This window comes from Varanus komodoensis, unplaced genomic scaffold, assembly GCF_004798865.1.
Source record: "Varanus komodoensis strain SLA01 unplaced genomic scaffold, ASM479886v1 scaffold26, whole genome shotgun sequence".
Taxonomy (NCBI): Eukaryota; Metazoa; Chordata; class Lepidosauria; order Squamata; family Varanidae; genus Varanus; species Varanus komodoensis.
The window spans coordinates 11,077,681-11,094,691 of NW_025335684.1; positions in this window are offsets into that span (position 1 = coordinate 11,077,681).

Below are 17,011 nucleotides of genomic sequence, written 5' to 3' on the forward strand. Positions count from 1 at the left end.
CAGGGGAGGAAGGAAGCTGGTGAATGGAAGACAGGGCAAGGAGGCCACCACCAATGACATGGGGAAGTTCCTCCTCTGAAGAAAACCCCAGCTACGGGAAGCTGTCCCTTCTGGCTGGTGGGGGCAGACTTGGAGATGGTGGCAATGATGATGATCAGCCTCAATCATCATCCCAATCCTGGTTATGAAGGTTGCAGAAGTTCCCAGGTGGCTGTTCAGGGCAGGAGCCCTCCAGAGGCAACTTAACATGATAAAGCAACTGACATCATTTCCTAAAAACGAATGCTAAGCAGCAGCAACCATCACGCACACATGCAATTAAAGACATGCAGAGCAAGAAAGTTTTCAGAAACTTCCTACATAAAAGCCAGATGTCCCCTCAGTAATATCCCATTCCAGAGATGGGGGCACTGCAAAAAAGCCCCCCTCTCCTGTCCCTGCCCACCACATCACCCTCAATGGCATCAACCTCAATGGCCTCCCTTCCAGTTCTAAAAATACACGCAGGTCAATACGTAACTTGGGAGCAGAGCAAATATTTGCAGCTGCATGTGGGGCCCGGAAATCTCCTGTCTGAAAACCAGAGAGCCTCTGCCAGCCAGAGTAGACAAGACTGAGCTGGATAGACCAATGGGCCAACTCGGAGAGTATATAGCAGTGTCTTGGCATTGAAGCCAGGAGCCCGGGATGCCCAACCCAGCAGCCTAGGAAATCCTGTGACAATGTGGTGGTGAGTTCTCTTTCCCCAGGTCCTCTGATGGGGTGGTGGGATCCAGGTACTTGACCAGCGCTAGCCCAGGGTGCTGAATCCACCCCCCAACCATGCACTATCTCACACATGGGAATGTACAGCAAGTTCTGCATCCTCACCAGCGCCTTGGGGTTGTGCTTCTTGACCAGTCAACCCTCCTCTCTCCACAACACTAAGCGGCAAGAGACCAAAAAATAAACAGGAAATGTCATTGGGCATCCCCAAGTCCTCAGATGCTCTTTAATTTCCAGGCCCCTGTGTAGGCAAATAAGCAAAAGTCTGCAGGTGGAACTCTTCATGCAGGAGAAGAACCAGAACCCCTTGGTAGGGTCATAAGGGACACCTGTCCCACTGGTTCTAGAACCTGCCACTGCACTGAGCCAAGTGGCCCCAACTTCAGGGATGCTCAGCATGAGTGCAGTCCTCAAAGCTCTGGTCCAAGGGATAGTTCTTCAAAACCACTCGATCTGAGACCTTGCCCAGCTCCTTCCCATCCAGCTCCATGAGAAAACTGGAACATCCACTGGTCGGGCAGTTTAAAGCAGTTCCATGTAAATGTGAATCCCCCTCCGAGTCGTATCATTCCAATGCCAGGCAGACACATCCAGGGATCTGGCCTTCTGCTTCAGCAGCCTGATCTCTACAGGCCTGGAACAGCTGGAGTGGCAGTTTGACCTCATAATCCTGCCATCAGGTGGCATCAAAGACAGAATAATGTTCACCTCCTGCTAAGTCATCTAGGGACAATCGTGGCTCTAGTGTGAGGATTACTGGCACTCCTGCCTTCCCGGAAGCCATGGCTTTTGATCTGGAATACATTTTCTCCCCTTGGAAACCCTTGCAGGAATCCAAGAGTTCCTTCAGGCGGGGGCGGAAAATGCAGACCCAGAGGTACACCTCAGTATTTCACTGAGTTCAGTCATTCTGCCTGCCAACTGTCTCTCTGAGAAGCCACAGAGAAGTTCATAAACAGTACTGTGGGGATATCCCATTAATCTTCAGCAGCTGGTCTTGGGACAAGTTCTGTCCATCAAAAGGGGATATTAATTCTGCATCTCAACCAACTGCATTTCAGTTTGCAGGCGACTGAATTAGAAGCAATGTGTGTTTGCTTGCAAAGAAAGCACACTTCAAAATGGGAATACTGTAGGAATTCACCATGCAATCAGGACACGGTGGCTTGTTTGCTGGGGCAAGGCAATAAAGACAGAGGGGTGTCCACATGACCTGGAAAAGCGATGGTTCTGCTATCAGTCCTAACGCCAGTGTCCCTTTGGTCCCTGAGACTTTGCAGATGGCTTCTGCAAACTGAGAGGCATCCTCCACGAACATAAAGAGTGGTGTCTTAGCACCTCTTTCGAGGTCACTCATGTAGTATCATTTCAGATCCATTTAAAGGATGGTGGCCAGACATTTCATTAAAAAGGACAGCTGGTTTTGTGGCATCGGTGACAAGCCCTGCTGGCCAGTGGGGGTGCCATTTCCCCTCCATGACTCCAAAATGACATTTTGTCCAAAGGAAGTACATATTCCAAGGCAACAGACGGGGACGTGACAGCCCAGGAAGATGCCAGCTTGGCACAATATCATCATCTGGCAGCAGATCAAGGTTTTATAGGGGGTGATGCAGGAACATAAGGAACCTTTCCACTTATTAAGGTAAGCCTACCCATGGGAGCCAAACTGACCAACAAACAAACCCAGAAGCAAAACAGAATCTCTCTTGGTCCTTGACAAAATACTGGCTTTTCTTCCAGCTCAACTTCTTGACTTTTTCCCCATTAAAAAAAAAAAAAAGGAACTAAGGAGGCTGGTTCAGCGACAGTATGACTCTATCGCTCTGATAACAAAATGCCAAGATACTGCTTTGGGCAACAGCAAAAGATGTCAGCCGCTTTGACCTAGAACTCTACAGATAGATAAAGGGGTTGCTTGTTTCTTTCTTAACCAAGAGGGGCCTTCAGTGGAGAGAGAAGCATGTCTGGAGAGCTATTTTCATGCACGGGGTCTTGGAAAAGACAGATCATGGTGTCCAATGATGTGTGACAGAAGAATTATATGGATGAGCAAGTCTTGAGGGTTTGAGGGTCATGAATATTGCCAGGTGGCTTTGCAATTCTGTAAGCCAGGAGTGCTTCGCACAATTCCATTTGGCCATGAAAATATACTGCAGGGGGTGGAGATTGCCTACACTAAAGGCTGAATTTGTGTCAAAACATTACAGATAAAGCAGGACTGGTTTTGCTTACTTGATTTTCATGTGAACCAGTGGGTTGGAAACCTGCTTTTCTAAATGGAAGGCAGGGTGTGATCTGAAACATGACTAGAAAGAAGAATGGCCTACAACTGGCTCTGGTGATGGGAAATACCACTCCTGAACCACTGGTGGAAGAGGTGAAATAGTTCCTTTAACTTCCCTGCCCTCGAATGCTGAGTTCTGAGAGGTCATTGGTGTAGAGCCCTGGTTGTAGGAGCCACATAAGGAGCATCTATTTCTCCTCCTTCTGCTGCCTGTCAAGTTTCTGACAAGGTGGGAAAGAAAGTGGGTTCCAATTTCCAATTCAAAATAGCATTTTTAAAATTCACTTCACGTGTTAAAAATGATTACAAACTTGAAGTGTGCTTGAAGGAAACGTCTTACATCTTGACATTTATTCAGTTAATTATTCTCCTTCAGAAGTGAAGGGGGAGGAGAAATCATTCCAGAGATAAACAGCCTAATTCTTTCAATAATCACACAAAGTCAGGCTATGAGTCCCTCAAGCCAGCACATGCTTCTCACATTGCTCCAGCGTGAAGTGTCCTACTCGTAACAGAGCCTTTCCCAGCTGGGTGCCCACCACTGTTGTGGACTACAGTTCCTAGCATTCTTGACCACTGGCCATGCAGGATGGGCCTGATGAGAGCTGGAAGCCCAAAAAATCTGTAAGGCACCAAGTTGGTGGAGATTACCTTAACTGGACTTTTCTTCCAGGAGTTTGGCCTGGTTCTTCTGATACAGCAGAACCAACAAAGGGGCTCTGGGTGCCTGAAAGACTAACAACACTTAATGAGCCAGAGGTGCTGAAACTGTTTATGCCAGAGGCCTGAATTCAGCCAAAGGATTCTCAGCGCCTCCATGACAATGGTGAACAAAGTGGAAGGCAACATGAAGCAGGGTCAAAATCCTAAAAATAGCAGGCTCTTCTGGCTTGCCATTAACAAAACTTAGGAGAGGCATTTTTGCCTTTCAGAGCAGGGCAAGGTTGGGAAGTGCCTTTCTCAGGATCAGCCAAAATGTCACAAAATAGCAAGCATTTGAACTCTCCAGAACTCGCCATCACACTCCAAAGCGGGGTGAAGAGTTCTGAAGAACCTCAGCCCTGATTCACTATGTCAAAGCATCTTGATTATTCCCAAGAAAGGTACTGGAAAGGTAAAAGAAAAATGAGAATGATACCTGAGAACCCCACCAGAAGCAAATGTGTCCTTCCTTTTGCACGGCTCTAAGCCCAGAATTCAAGCTTCCAGTTCTCATATGAGAAACTTCTGGCTTAGCTCTACAGGTTTACTTCATACGCATAAAACAAGATTAATGGAATGGGGGGAAACCAAAGTTTGTGCCATGAACCGTTAATCCAAATCAAGTCAACCTGCATCAAGAAAGTGACCAAGCTAAAGCAGCAAATATTATTCATCATTATGATGCCAATAATTAAGCATTGGCCCAGAGGAAATCAGCTGCGTAAAACGGCTCTTGCAGGAACGCACAGAATAAAAAGCAGCTTTTATAAAGAACAATTATAAGGAACAGCAAAAGGAAGAGATGAGATATTCTGGGTTTCTCATGCTTGTATTAGTCCAAACAGTAGAGAAAGTGTGAAAATATCGGAACTTTCTATTTTGTAGCTCATTTTGTATTTAGTAAATTGGCCGAAAATTATCCATTTGCAAGGCTGAGCTTTGTACTGAGCCTAGATTGATGCATTACGAATTTGCTGTCAAGTTTGGAACGGACTGTTAGATTCAGAGCATCTGCTAGGGAGTAGTAAACAGATGCTCAGCCCAGCCCCCAAATTTTCAGACAACCCCCCACTTAGATCTCGCTTTAAAATTTTTGACACAACTTTTTTTTATAGGGGGGAAAAAAGTGAGGTCAGGGAGAAAAGGTGATGACAAAAGCAATGCCCATGCTATTGGGGAATGATGGGATTTATAGTCCAACCCATATACAGGGAGTGTTTGCATCCAGCAGTGCTCTTTTCATAAAGAAATCAAAGATTATGCAACACCTCTGGGGATCATTCCTCCAAACCTTTTTATAATATTTATTATAATCAATTTATTACTCTATTATTATTATTATTATTATTATTATTATTATTTTAACATTTCATTATTGCTGATTTCATATTCTGTAAGCCTCCTTGAGACGTATAGTGAAAGACAGGATAAACATGTTTTATTAAATTAAATTAAATTAAATTAAATTAAATACCTGAAACCAAGATCTAGTAAGTCCCAGGCCCGGGATTTCTGGTCTGGAAAGTGGGCAAGTGCTATTAATAACAGCAGTTATTTTGGTGGTGTGTTGCTAATGCTTGTGTCTGCACTGATAAAGGAGGCACGTGCAAATGTGTGTAAAAATAAATCAAACAAAAGAGTAGATCACTAGTAGTACTCTAGTCCTACACAGAGTAGGAAATGAACGGTTAGTCATGGCTACCTTAAGTCTCATTCATTGCAATGGGCCTGCTTTATTTATTTAGGATATTTTTATCCCGTCCTATACCAATCATCTCTGGATGCCTTACAATATGATAAATGCATAATAAACACAACAAGCAATAGCAAGATAAAATGTGACAGAGGATGTTAATAAAACCTAATTAAAATATTTAAACTTTAAAATATTGGGTAAATAAAAAGCATATTGGGTGAATTTTGTTGTTGCTAGTTGCAAAGTCATGTCTGGCCCATTGTGACCCCATGGACAACCTTCCTCCAGGCCTTCCTGTCCTCCACCATCCCCCCGAGTCCACTTAAGCTCACGCCAACTGCTTCAGTGACTCCATCCAGCCACCTCATCCTCTGCCGTCCCTTTCTCCTTTTGCTGTCAATTGTCCCAGCATCAGGGTCTTCTCCTGTGAGTCCTTCTCATTAGGTGGCTAAAGCATTTGAGTTTCATCTTCAGGATCTGGCCTTCTAAAGAGCAGTCGGGGTTGATCTCCTCTAGGACTGACCGGTTTGATTGCCTTGCAGTCCAAGGGACTCGCAGGAGTCTCCTCCAGCAATTGGGTAAATAAAAAGCATCAAATACTACCCCATGTAATGCTCCTGATCGCACAAAAGCTTTCATTTATTCATTTGTGTGTGTGATATATTTCTAATCTGCCCAATATGTGATGTTCTGTGGTGCGGGGTGCGGGGACAAAAAGTTTTTTAAAAGCCCTAAAATACCATTGAACAGTTATCAATAAAAGGAATAATTCAAATGATTCAAAGAATACACACCATATAATGCAAAACAACGAACAGGACAGGACTTGATGAAAGAACCAGAGAAACCTAAAGCTTAGACCTCCAAAGGCCCAGAAGAAAAGAAAGGTCTTTGCTTGGTGCCAGGACGGGAATAGTGTTGCTGCAAGATGAACGTCTTTGGGGAGTTCATGAAGTGGGATGTGACCACTGAGAAAACCTTCCATCTTGTAGTCACCCTTTTAGCTTCCCTTGGTGGAGGAACTCTGAAGATGCCCTGAAGGTCCAAGCTGGTACACATGAGTGGAGCTGCTCTAGTCACGAGCCATTTAGAGCTATCAAGGTCAACACCGACTCTGAATTTCTGCACAAACACAGTACAGAAATCTGCAGGCAGCCTTCCCCAGTCAACACTGTGAATTGGGAAAAGGGGTTTACAGTCAGAGCACAGGAAGGCTTCCAGGAGGGGGCTGGTATGCACAGTCCTGCCCTTGAATCCTGTCCCATGGGGTCAAACCTCAGGCAGAGCAGAAGACAACTGTTCCATGCCCATGAGCCAGGGCTGGACTGCATCTGCTCGAGCAGAACAGCAGCACTGGGTCCTCGGAGATGAAATGAGGCGTTGGCCCAGTTTTTCACGAGGAGTCAGCTTCTCCTGAGAGCCAGGTTGAGGAACCCAAGGGAGTGCAACACGTTGCCCCAGTTCCTTGTTCCCCCCAGGGCAACTTACAAATGAAATACAGACAAGTAAAAGTCAATTCTGAATACAGGGAGGTGAAGGGCAACGTCTGAGGCAGATCAAAGGAAGGATGTGTAGTTTAACTACAGAATTTGTTTTCACAAGATGCTGTGAAGACCACCGCTTTAGATGGCTTCAGAAGGGATTGCTATCCATGGCTTCTAGTCCTGATGACTCTGTGCCCTCTCCAGTATCAGAAGAGGTATGCCTAACTACATCAGTTGCTGGGGAACACGGGAGGGAGGTTGTGTGGCACTCCTGTCCTGCTGACAAATGCATGGCCACTGTGCAGACGGGAAGCTGGACTAGATGGACCTTCCGTCTGACCCAGCAGGGGTCTTCTGCAGTTCTCATGAAGATCCAGGAGTGCACTGAGAAGGGGTTGCAAACGGCTTCCAGAGATGCAGAGGGTGCAAAGGAGAGAGAAACTCCTCTGCAAGGTGAGACGTCCCAGCACAATTCCTCTCCCTTCACGGTGGGAATCAATAACTGGGCCTGCACTGGGGTTGGCATTTCTGGGTGGCTGCCAAGGCCATCTCACAGGCCTGGCATGGCTGCTGGTTTCCCCTCCCAGGTTTAAGTTCACCTGCCCTTTCTTACTGCATAGTAAGCTGAGGGAGAAGGAGGCAGAACCTCAGCACACCTGAGAAATGTAGAAACAGAGTGAGTCAGAAGGGGTCTCCCGGGCCATCTAGTCTGACCCCCGGCATGTCCACTCACGACATGCCTAGCCTATCCTTGAACCTTGTTGTCTCTCTTTGGACCGTGGTGCTGATGGAACCCTGAGGAAGAAGCAAGCACTGCCAAAGCAGCAGGTAGAGAAAGGAGGATAGGAACCACCAAAAGCATCTTCAGGGCAATTCTCATGTCCTTGTTGGCCATCATAGCTTAACACAGAGGTGACAACCTCAGGTCCAGGATTGCTTGGAGGCAGTAAGTTAGCCCTCTGAGATTTCCCAGAAAACCATGCATCTGTCAATGGCCACAGCCCTTCCCCCTAACCACCTGTCCTTTCCCAGATCTTGTGCATCCTTCCTCATTCTCAGAGGCTAAAGTATCTGTCCTACGGCTGAGTTACCAACAGTAAGAGCATTAAGTTAGTGTGGAGAGCCAGTGTGGTGTAGTGGTTAAGAGCACGGGACTGGGACTCAGGAGATCTGGGTTCTATTCCCTGCTCAGCCACGGAGCCAACTGGGTGACTTTGGGCCAGTCACAGACTCTCAGTCCAGCCTACCTCACAGGGTTGTTGTTGTGGGGATAAGATGGAGGAGGAGATTGATGTAAACTGCCTTGAGCCCTTTGTAGGAAAAAGGCAGGATATAAATTGAAAAATAAATAAATAAGTTAAAATAGGTTGCAATTTTGGCACTGCCCTGTTTGCTTATGAGCCCTGAGAGTGCCTCCAATATGGAAACTGGCCTCAGGTTGAAAGAGCTTCTCCACTCTTGGTATAGTAGAACACCAGGTGCAACAGCAGTGTATCTTGGAATGCCCACAGAGGGGGGACTATCGCCTTGATGCCCAGCTCGTGAGCTACTTGTAGGACAATGTAGGAAGTAGGATGTTAAAACAGATGGACCTTTGGTTTGATCCATCAAGGTGCTGTTATTAGGTTTCTTTGTAAGTTGCAGCAAACACTTCATGATTCCACTGGAAAATTAATTTGAGAATTAATTATATTAATTATTATTTCTAATTATAGAAATGGCATATAAGGTGGAGTAAACCAGAGGAACTATAAAGGGCCTTGAATCATGGCCAAAGGAGGGAAAACTGTAACTGGTTTAAACTGAAATATTAACATATTCATCTCATAGTTTGAAACAATGAGCTGAAGCTGATTTTTCTGATGAGTGTTAGAACTTTGCATTATTTAAAAAATGTAACAGGCATGATAATGAAGGCATAATTTCTCAGTCAGATGGAACCCCCAGCTTTGTTTTCAGAGTCCAATGGTCAATTTCATTATTGTCATTCAAGCGTTAAATCTTGGACAAAAAGCACTGAAGAGATGAAATGAAATCAGGCGCAGCAAAGTTGAGAACATCTGCGCCACCTGACCTTGTAGGTAAAGCTCATGTCCTAAAGCTTAGAAGGATGTTGATCGTTGGAGTACTGGCAAACCATTTTTTTTATTATTTTTAAACATTTCTATGCCGCCCCCATCGCAACAAAGCCTCGGGGCGGCTCACAAAGAATACATAAAAACATACATACCGCCATGAGAACGGCAATGACAGAGAGTGGCGCACGCTCGCTCGCATCCGGACTGAGACCGTGCCTAATGTTGGACCCATTCGGATCGAATCCATCGAGCCCTGCAAAGGGGTAGACCCACTGAAATGGATGGACATGAACCCTTCATCGGGAGAGCTGGGTTGGGACCCCAGGTTGGCCATAGTTGGCCTGCAGGTCTAAGGTTCCACTAAGCGGAGAAGCAGGCAGGTCAAAGTTGCCCTCCCCAAAACAGCATCCTTCAGGTGCAGATACCAGTGGAAGAAGATGACAGCCATTCGTTCCTGCAGGAGAAAGAGAAGACCTGGGGAGTATTACTGGGATGACGGTCAGATCTGATCCCTGGCCCCTTCAAAGGATGAATGCTGCCGTGGCAGCCCTGAGCCTGTAGGCCTGCAGTTTCCTCTGTGTTTATCACAATGATGCCACCCCCAGCGTATGCTCAGCAGCAGCAGGACTGGCATAATAAACATGAGAAGACTAGTAAGTTAAGGGGGGTGGGGGTGGAAGGGCTAGTAAGTTATGGCAAGAGTAGGCAGAACAAACTTCTCCAGAAGTTTTAGACATCAACTCCTAGCATAATGGACCATCGGCCATGCAAGCGGTGCCTTCTGGGAGTTGAAGTCCAAGCATTTGAAGATCTGCCTGCCCCCCAGCCCCAAGGCATGCCACATGTGGGCCCGGCTGTCTCCCCCAGTCTCTGTGCGCATGCATCTGAAAAGCTGCTGCACGCTGGATGCCACGAGAGGAGTGAGCAGGAGAAATTCGGCTGTGCTGATATTCTGAGGCAACTCAACATGGAGTTTTCCACCATCCAGAACGTACTCCTCTCCCCAAGGTGGGCTCTATCATGGTTTGTGTGTTGTAAAAGGCATGTCAGGCCAAAGGGAATTAGATCCAGAGTTCATTATCTGTAGCATAGAACCTGCTGCACTCAACAGCCAGTGTCCTATTGGGCTGATGCACCAGGTAGACCCACCCCTGAGGAGCTGGTGGTACCTAAAACTCCTTGAAAGAATCAGAAATGCTTGTTTCCAGAATGAGGCAAATCAGTGATGCTTCCAGAAGGAAGTTCCATTGATCTGGCCTGATGCAGAAACTAGCATTTTCTCCTATTTCCAAGGCTACTCTGAGAAGCAATGTTGGTCCAGCAGTGCGCCTCATTTTGCACTTCAGAATGAGCAGCATGCAGTGGCTCAGTGGGACTTGAGTGAGTCATGACTCATGGCTCAGTGGGGCAACCTTCAGCATGACTAAGCCTGGATCTAGCTCCTTGCTTGCGCTAAGCCTGGCCTAGGCAAATCTTGGGAAGGATGCATGGTGGGTAGGGCAGCATCCACAATCCCATCCTTCTGCCTCTGTGCATTTATTCTGTCTGAGTTCTCACCTTTAAAGGGTAGGGTTGGAATCTCAGCTTTGTCCTGCTTCATATTCAAAGCAAATGCCTATAGACTGATAAGGCTGAGAAGAAGGATTTGCATTTAAATGCATGGCTTCAATCCATACAAGACTCCAAGGCTGCTAGTGTTGGGTTGCCTATAGGTTTCCCAACACTTCTTTAAGGAGGCAGATTTATAGTCAGGAGGTGGGTATTGATACATTTAATTTGCTTGCAAATTGAATTGATAACCTGCAGATTGTTTAGACCTAAGCTGTGTTTGTTAAGAAGTTAATTACCTCTTACAAGTGATTCCTGCTAAGGCTATTAAATCAAGATGCCAGACAATCAATGCAATAGAATCTTTTTTCCTAGCTCTTTCCTCCTGCTCTCTGGGTCAATAGGCTAAAACTCTTCATAGCCTTTTCTGATCACGTCATCTGCATCACATTAAGAAACACAGGGGTTATTTTCTACAGGGTGTCTCAGATTTTTTAAGTATGGAAATATTATCAAACAGACTCTTAAACCCCTTTTCAGCATCATTCCACTTTGTTGCCCCTCTTGGTGGATTTCATTTGGTTGCATTTTTGTAAAGAAAAGAAGGTACTTTTTCTTGCTAATAACACGATCCCAACAATGGCTGCATGTAAGATCGAAGTGAGGAGAATAGCTCTCACCCTCCCTCTGAATGGAAAAACATTATCCCATTTCACAGCCCCCCTAAACTCTCAATGAAGAGTGGGATGGGGACACATTTTCAAAAGGTTTTTTGAAAAAATTTCACAAAAGGTTTGGTTTTGGTCTACTAAAGAACATTCAAAAGAAAGGCTTGCTCTGGGACCCAAGTGAAGTGAGTTGCAGGCAAAAACATTCCCTGGTTATTCTTAGACATGTCAGGAAGTGGAGTCACGCCAGGTAAAGTAAAGAAAAATTAGGGTAAGGACGGGGAAGTCAGGAGTTGCAGAACCTTTGATAATAAGAATAAACCAAGGTCCAGACTAGTCCATCTCACAATGCATGAGAAATCTGGTTTGGTAGTGGGAATCCATCAGATTTCCCCATTTGCCATTTTGATGTCCTATTTGGGAGAATCCTGGTTTTTTTAACCACATTAAATCATCTGTTGCCATCATTAAACTTTGCCACCTTGGTGCATAGTTCTAGTTTCAGAAAATTTAGGATTGAGTTGAAACACATGGATTCCAATGTCCTGTGTTCCCATCCTTCCACTGGGAGAAATCACCCCTTATTTGTACTTTCTGTTTTCTGTTCTTTAACTAGTCACAGAGTCATAGGAGGACTCCTCTGATGCCAGGACTACTAAGTTTGCTCAAGAGTCCTTAGTGAGGGACTTTGACAGAAGCCTTTTGGAAGTTCCACTAAACAGTATCTTCATGATCATTTCTATCCACATGTCTACTGACACTCACAAAGAACTCTAAGAGGTTAATGAGAAAGGACTCAGCTTTGAGGAAGCCATGCTGACTTTTTAAGCAGGACTTGTTCTCCTATATGCTTGCTAATTTGGTCTTTAATAGTGCTTTCAATAATTTTTCCAGAAAAGATATTAAGCTGCTCAGCCCATAAATTTCCCAGAGCCCCCTAAATCCCTTTTTAAAAAATTATCTTACACTGTTCATTCTTTGCTGTCCTCTGGTACAAAGGCAGCTCTTAAGGAACACAAATTAACTATTTTTGCTAGAAGATCAGCAATTTCACATTTGAATTTTTAAAGAACTTTAGATACCATCTGGGCCCAGTGATTCATTAACTATCAAAGTATCAATTATGTTGAGAACTTCACCTTTTGTCACCACTAAATGCTTAGTGGAGTTCCTTAGACTCCCTTCCTGAACCTGTCAGGTCAGACAGAGGTATCTGTCCTGCACCTTCTGCAGCGAAGGCAGGTTAAAATAATTCTTGCAGCTTCTCTCCCATCTTCATATGATCCCTCAGTGCTCCTCTACTGTCACCACTGGTCCAGGTGCCTCCATAACTGGTCCCCCATTTGCCTTAGTCTTGACCCTTATGCTGTTAACAACGTACATCCTGAAGTGCTCCTCTTCTTGATCAGTTGCATCTCAACTCCCGTCTGTGCTCCCGTCTGTTCTTCTAATTTGGGCAAGACTTGCATGGTCTGAAGGAAGCCTTTTTTTTCTCTAATACCTTTCCTGGCACTGGTGACCTCTTGGATTAGGTGCTACCTTTCTTAACTTGTGGTACAGATTCTAGCTGAGCCTCTATAATTATGGCTTTGAGTAACCTCCAAGCATTTTGAAGGCATTTAACCTCCCTGACTCCTTTTTTCAACTTTCTTTTAACCAGCTCCCTCATTTTAGAAAAGTTTCCTCATTTGAAGTCAAATATGACAATGTTGGACTTCCTTGGCAATTTTCTACTTAAATATCTATGCAGCCAAGAGGGCTGGAAGCCCAGGCTCTAGTTCCAACTCAGCCATGAAACTCACTGGCTGAGGTGTTGCCAGTCTCAGACTCTCAGCCTAAGCTACCCCACAAGGCTGTTGTGAAGATGAAATGAAGACAAGAGGAACCTTATAAGCTACCTTGGCCACTGTTCCTAATTTGTTCGACAAAACTCACTAGATCTTCAGCAACACCACTTCTGATTAGATTCAGGATCCCCTGCCCTCTGTTCATTCTGAAGCACAGTAGTTTGGGTAATCAGGAAAATTTAGCCTTAGCAAGGCTGAGAAAACCTCCTCTACCAACCACTCTGCTCTGCCCTTCTGCATCCTCATGTTCCTTTTAGGCTGAGGGGTGATAGAAGGTGCAGAGGAGTTGTTTGTAGAGTCAGGTGTGGATAGGGAGGTATATCCTGAGGCTAGAAAGGCATAGAAAGGGGTGTCAAGGCCTCTCCCAAAGCAGAATAGCTTGTGACCAGTCTGAATCAGAATTCTCCTTGGGTTGAGCTGGGACCCCAGTCCAGGGGACATGGTAGTAATGTTATGAACAAGAAAGAGGGCTTTCAAGCAGAGATATCTGTTCTCAGAGCTGGCTGTCCATGATCTTTCTCCCGCTCTTCTGTGACCCTTTGGGCATTGTCCAACTGACTCGACTTCTAGAACCATCCATGTTCCTAATGAATAATTTCTTCTCCACTTACTGGTAGCCCCCCAAAATGCAACGTTTCTTCATCGTAGTGTTAGTGCTGTATCAGACTTTTCTTCTTAAGGTAAAATGCTGTCTAATCCCATATCTTTATTATCTGAACTTAGAACAGTGGAATAGGTTGGCAGGCTGAGCATAATTAGCAGTCAGGAGTGTTTTGATCTTGCTTTAGCCTAGTTAGAACCCTCATTAGTGGGTGTCTTCTTCAGAGGAGGAGATGCATCTTTCAGCTTTTTGGCTCTTTAGATCAAAGACAGCCTCTGACTAAATTTGTTTTGATTTGGCTTATTTTGTGCGTGCGGTGCGCAGCATTCATCAAGATGTTGTTTTTAAAGCATCTTTTCCAAAGATATCTATGCTTAACGTTTGGTGTCTATTGACACTTCTGGAAGCTGAAACACCCTGCAATATTCAGTGATAGCAAACAAGGCCAATCCATGGGTATTTCATTACACCACTTAATAGGATCTTTCCCAAGCAGTCAGTAGCTTTGAATTCTTAAGGTTTGAGCACATATGATACTTTCCACATGTTATTAATTATCTTATGCAACAACGGAATGAGCCAGAACTTGTTCAGAGAGAGAAGGAGAAAGCGCAAGAGCAGGAGGGAGCGAGAGAGCCGAGCCCACCAGTGGCAGGGCTTCCCCCAACAGCCATTGTTATTCAGCAGGCTGCCCAAAGGCGGCGCCCTTGGCCAATGCTGAAGGGTAGTGCCAAAGGACATCACACATTCAGAACCCGTTCAGTGCCCGTTCAATGCAGGTTCAGGCCCTTTGGTGGGGGCAAGGTCAATTATAATTGCAAGTTATTGATTGGGTATTTGCTTTTATTAATGCACTGTTGATTTTAGTGTATTTTATTGTCAACTGCCCAGAGAGGCCTCTGAGCTATAGGGCAGTACATGCATGTAATAAATAAATAAATACATTGACAGAATTGTCCCTTGGAAGGGCCATGAGGCTACATACGAAGTTACCCCGAAAGACAAAGCAATTTGGAAAATTCGGTGGAGATTTGAGTATTTCAGCTCTGGCTGACCTGCCGTCACCCAGATCTGAAGCCAAAGGATAACTGGTTAGACAAGCGCCCCGTGACTAACCAGGATCCCAGGAGAGAGAGCTCCTAGGAGGAGCTTCTGAGCAGACAAACTACCCCCCACAAAACTGGCGGGATCAGGGGCATCCTGTGCTCCAGCTGCACACACCCTCTGATTTTAGCCCCCATACAGCAGGCGTGCCCAACTGATCCCTGAGGGCCCAATCCATCCCACCCAGAAGACCGTGGCCCTTCCCCCAGCTATACCCACTTTCTCTCAAATGACAATTATTTGGTGGTTTTCTGGCTTTTGTGTGGTTTCCCCACATTTGAAAAGGGCAACATACCCCTCATGGGGCTTAGTTACTGGAATTAATCTTTTAAGCTACAATATGGGTACTCTGGTACCACCCACTTTATTTTCAGACTCCCCCACCACTGGAGCGTAGCCCCTGAGAGCTACTCCAAAGCAAAATTGGGCCCAAATCAGTTCTGCACCCCTGTTCCACACTCATGGCTATGTCCCTGAAATAGGTATAAGAATTATCCTGGACCAAAGCTTGGTCCTGATGATATGTTGTCCTCTTTTGGGAGCCTGAGGCCGATTGTGTCAGAATCCTGTTCACAGGGAGGAATCATCTAGCAGTTCAGGGACTAGCTAGTATTCCAGGAAGGGCAGCGAATTAGTGCTGAGTTCCTGGATTCCCAGCTGCTGCCTGAAGGGTGTCGACACGCCCTGCACGGACCTGGCTCTGCTCTACCTGCTTTCTGGGCAGCTCTCCACCTGTTGAGCCCTTGCCCTCCTGACTGCTGAAACTGCTGGGCAGCTCCTACATCATGTTCAGAGGACCAGAATGGGACGATCTCAAGGAGAATCTCCCTGCAGCTCTAATTTCGCTCTCACGTGTACCAAGAGGGGGAAGGAGCAGTGCTCACAAACAGGGATGAAGCACAGCAAGAGCAGCATACCTGAACCGACCATGACATTTGCAATGGCCAAGGAAATATATTGCCCTCCAAGAATACCGTTGCATTAAGCAACAGCTGGGTGCACAAGTCTTGGGAAGCAATCGTGGTTTCTTATCCTTGCTGGTCTGTCATGCCAAAGAAGTGGTCGCTCTGCCATCCGTTCTCTACTAAGGGGGAATGAGCTCGTTTTTATGTTAAAAATAAAGAAATTGCTCCCAACACCAGGTACATTGTCCCTTTCTTTACTCCCAGTCTCTGAGCGATGTGCCTGCCCCCCTTCCTACCTCTGGAAACAAAGAAAAGTTGGTGAGTGCCGGGAGAAGACAGGGAGAATTGCTGCAGAAGTGTGCATTGTGATTTAACGAAAAAGCCTTCGGGGGCAGAGTGGCTCAGAAGCATTGCAGAGATGCAGGTGCACTCAGGAGGGGAAAGGGGAAGAACCCACCTCAGCACCTCCGTGGACCAGTCAGGATGCGGCTGCTGAGGGCCACGGGAGCAATAGCGTCCGGAGGGAGTTTGCTGGGATGCATCACGAGAGTGGGATGCCAGGTCAGGGAGTGAGAAACCGCATTGCTGTGGGAACCATGTGCTCCCCTGCCTGATTCGTTCAGTGTTGGGCTGGGTCTCAAGAGATCTGCGTTTGAGCCCTTACTTGGTCATGGAGCTCCCTGGGCCTGGCTCTCAGCCCAACGACCACACAGAGCAATTGTTGCAGGGATTAAATGGAGAGCGGGGAAATCTTGTAAGCTGCCATTGCAAGAGAAAAATGGTGGGGTTGATATGTAATAATAATAATAAGTCTGCACAAAAATTCACTTGCAGTTTTATGCACATTCCTTCCACTATATGCATTTTATGAGCTTTCCCTAAATTATTAGCAATTTCCTCGACTATAATGTGCTTTTGTACATTATTCTCACCAATGCATACGTTTTTGTACATGTTTTCTTTTAAGCTACATCTGAAGTCCAGAATCTTTTGACGGGAGAACTGAAACCCGTAATTCAGAGAGGTGTAACTATTAAAATGTAATGGCATTTCAGAAGATGCAGAATTCCTTGTGTCAGGAATTTCTTCATCACAGGCTGTTTATTGGCTGTTGTTATTGGTTCATTGTGTTTGTTTCTCCTTTTCTATGTATTTGTTGTATTTATATTGCATTGATATTTATATTAAATATATAGGATTATATTTAATCCTATTTGTTTATGGTTTGGGTTTGCTATTGTTTTTATTTTGATTTGTATTTCATATTGCACTGTGGGCCACCCAGAGAACCTTCATCTATGGGGCAGCATACAAAGGCAATAAATA